Source organism: Triticum aestivum, chromosome 7D, assembly GCF_018294505.1.
Source record: "Triticum aestivum cultivar Chinese Spring chromosome 7D, IWGSC CS RefSeq v2.1, whole genome shotgun sequence".
NCBI classification, from domain to species: Eukaryota; Viridiplantae; Streptophyta; class Magnoliopsida; order Poales; family Poaceae; genus Triticum; species Triticum aestivum.
Genome location: NC_057814.1, coordinates 559,144,828 through 559,148,972, shown reverse-complemented (window position 1 = coordinate 559,148,972; position 4,145 = coordinate 559,144,828).

Below are 4,145 nucleotides of genomic sequence, written 5' to 3'. Positions count from 1 at the left end.
ACTATTTCTCCCCCCCACTTCTCTTCGGTAGACCCCGTGACGATGTTGATGCCCCTGTGGTCGACTACGTCAGTGACGACCCCTCCTACTTGCCAGAGCAACCAGGCAAGCCCCCCCCCCCTTGATCACCAGATATCGCCTATTCTTCTCTATACTGCTTGCATTAGAGTAGTGTAGCATGTTACTGCTTTCCGATATCCTATTCTGATGCATAGCCTATCCTTGCTACTACTGTTGTTACCTTTACCTGCAATCCTACATGCTTAGTATAGGATGCTAGTTTTCCATCAGTGGCCCTACATTCTTGTCCGTCTGGTGTGCTATACTATCGGGCCGTGATCACCTGGGCGGTGATCACGGGTATATACTTATATACTATACACATGACACATGTGATGACTAAAGTCGGGTCGGCTCGTAGGAGTACCCGCAAGTGGATCTTTGTGGCGGAGCGACAGGGCAGGTTGAGACCGCCTAGGTGAGAGGTGGGCCTGGCCCTGGTCGGCATTCGCGGATACTTAAAACGCTTAACGAGATCTTGGTATTTGATCTGAGTCTGGCCATTTGGTCTATACGCACTAGCCATCTACGCGGGAGTAGTTATGGGTATCCCGGCGTCGTGGTATCAGCCGAAGCTCTTTTTTACGTCACCGACGGAGCGGCGCGCGCCAGATTGGACTAGAACGCCACTAGGCTAGGTCTGCTTCCGGCCGCCCTCGCAACGTGCAGGTGTGCATAGGGCGATGGGCCCATACTCCTGCGCGCATAGGGTTAGACCGGCGTGTTGACCTCTCGGTTGAGCCTAGGTGGGGCTGCGACGCGTTGATCTTACGAGGCCGGGCATGACCCAGAAAAGTGTGTCCGGCCAAATGGGATCGAGCGTGTTGGGTTATGTGGTGCACCCCTGCAGGGAAGTTTATCTATTCGAATAGCCGTGTCTCTCGGTAAAAGGACGAGCCGGAGTTGTACCTTGACCTTATGACAACTAGAACTGGATACTTAATAAAACACACCCTTCCAAGTGCCAGATATGACCCGGTGATCGCTCTCTAACAGGGCGACGAGGAGGGGATCGCCGGGTAGGATTATGCTATACGATGCTACTTGGAGGACTTCAATCTACTCTCTTCTACATGCTGCAAGATGGAGATGGCCAGAAGCGTAGTCATCGACAGGATTAGCTACCCCCCTCTTATTCTGGCATTCTGCAGTTCAGTCCACTGATATGCCCCTTTACACATATACCCATGCATATGTAGTGTAGCTCCTTGCTTGCGAGTACTTTGGATGAGTACTCACGGTTGCTTTTCTCCCTCTTTTCCCCTTTCTATACCGGATTGTCGCAACCAGATGCTGGAGTCCAGGAGCTAGAGATCCCGAGGATGATTCTACATGGAGTTCGGCTTCGAGGAGTAGTTAGGAGGTCCCAGGCAGGAGGCCTTGCCTTTTCGATCGTTGCTACTTTTGTGCTAGCCTTCTTAAGGCAAACTTGTTTAACTTAAGTCTGTACTCAGATATTGTTGCTTCCGCTGACTCGTCTATGATCGAGCAATTGTATTCGAGCCCTCGAGGCCCCTGGCTTGTATTATGATGCTTGTATGACTTATTTATGTTGTAGAGTTGTGTTGTGATATCTTCCCGTGAGTCCCTGATCTTGATCGTACACATTTGCGTGCATGATTAGTGTACAGTCAAATCGGGGGCGTCACAGTGACATACAAAACATATGCTCTAGTTGCAAGTCGAGGGTGGGCTTGCAACTCGGACAACTACGAGCCCAGTTGCGTGTCGAGGGTGGACTTGCACCTAGGACAAGTACAAAATTACAAGCCTAGTTGCGAGTCAAGAGTCGACTTGCAATTAGAATGAAATAACTACGTGCCCAGTTAGGAGTCAAGAGTGAACTTGCATATGAGATAAAAGACAAAATACAGGCCTAGTTGTGAGTCAAGGGTGGGCTTGGAGCTATGATGAAACAAATTACAGGCGTAGTTGCAAGTCAAGGGTGCACTAGCGACTGGAACAACTACACAAAACTGAGACACCGGTTGCGAGCAGAGGGTGCACTTGCAAGTAGGACAACTATAAACTACATGTTGAGTTACAAGTCGAGGATGGACTTGCAACTGGGATGAAAATCAAACAACAAGCCCACTTTCGAATCAATGATGGGCTTGCAACTCCGATAAAAAAAAACTATGGCTCCTGTTGCGAGTCAAGCGTTGACTTGCGACTGGAACAGGTACACAAAACTACTATACCAATTGCGAGTACAACGTGGACTTGCAATGAGGACAACTACAAATTATGCGTCGAGTTACGAGCCGTGGGTGGACTTGCAATTGAGATGAAAAACAAATTATGAGCTTAGTTATGAGTCGAGGGTCGACTTTCAACTTGAACAAGTGACACAACCTTTCTCTTCGAATTCTACAACACATGCTAGATAAAATGGGCACACAAGAATGCAAGCAGAAAAATGATTGACAAAATAACATACGTACAACAGGCCGACAAATGAACAAAATGGGAACAAGGCGACATAGGAAATACATCGGCCGACGACGCAAGACCAAGAGTTTGCATGAAAATTACAGCAACAAGATCCAACAAACAACAACTTCGGTGAAAACATTGCTAAATCTCGTCTTGATAAAACTTAAAAAGAAATGGGAGACAATGTCGAAATGAACCGGGAAGGTAACGACCGTGATAGAGCTTCCCTTTTCTCGTCTCTTCCAATCTACGTCGCGTCCTAGAAACAATGCTTAGAAACAGGTTGTCAGCGCGCCGCCATAATGGGCCAACAAAAGTGAAGCCAAACAGGCCAATAAAAAGATACGAAACAAACAAACATCGACCAGTTCCAAGTCGATAGTGGACTTGCAATTGGATCAAAAAATGTCGGACCCAGTTGCGAGTCATGGGTGGACTTGCAACTGGGGCAAAAAAGGATCATGCACTGAGTTGCATGTTAATGATGAACTTGTAACTTGAACACAAAAAAGGGCCGGGGCCAGTTGCGAGTCATGGGTGGACCCGCAACTATGGCAAAAAAAGATCAAAAACCTAGTTGTATGTCAATGTAAACTTGCAAATGAGATGAAGGGTCAGGCCCAGTTGCAAATTGATGATCGACTTGCAACTGCGACAAAAAAGGGCCTAGTTGCGAATCGATGGTTGTGTTGCAACTAGGGTAAAACAAGGGTGGGCCGAGTTACGGTGGACTTGTAACTGGGGCAAAAAAAGATCAAGGGTCCAGTTGTAAGCCCATAGTGAATTTACAACTGGGACGGAAAAAGAGTTTGACCTAGTTGTGAGTCGATGGTTGACTTACAACCGCAGCTAAAAAAAATCAAGAGCCCAGTTGCGAATCGATGATTGTCTTGCAACTGAGATAAAACAAGGACAACTTCAGTTACAAGTCGATGGTTGATTTTGCAATGGGGACAAAAAAATCAGTCCTTAGTTTCGATTTGATGGTGGACTTTCAACTAAGGTGTGTATTCACAAAAAAATTATCAATAAAAATGTACATAGACAAAAAACGGTTAAAATAAAAAAAGTCAGCAATATTAAAAGTATTCACAAATTCTAAAAAATGTTGGCAAAAATTAAACAATGTTCGTCAAACATCCCAAACCACAAAGCTGAGTGACTTTTTTGCAAAAAGTAACTAAAAATACACAAAAATAAAATTCTAGTTACGCTCTCTCTCCTCTAACTACATAGTTGGACCAAAACAAACAAAAAAATAAAATAAAAGTGGACATACAAGTCATTACAGATGAAAAGTTAGCACACAAGTGAGACAATTATTTAGTCCTAAACACGTGGCCAGTGAAGACAACAACCCAGCAAAAAAGAAGAAACGTGATATTCCAAACCTACTTTAAGTGGAGAAGAACACATCGGCCCATATGACTGAAAAAAACTGCAGCCCATACGGAGATGCATCTGCCCAGCACATCGGACAACCCCGCAGGATCGACTGGTGCTAAGAGCATCCAACAGCCGCGCAACGCGCCGCGTACAAAAAATGCATTTGCCGTGCGCCGTTCGCCTGATTTGACGCGGCCGGCAGCGCTGGCTCCAGCAGCCACGTCAAAATTGAGCGCGCGCGTGTAGCTCCAGCGGGCGCGCTA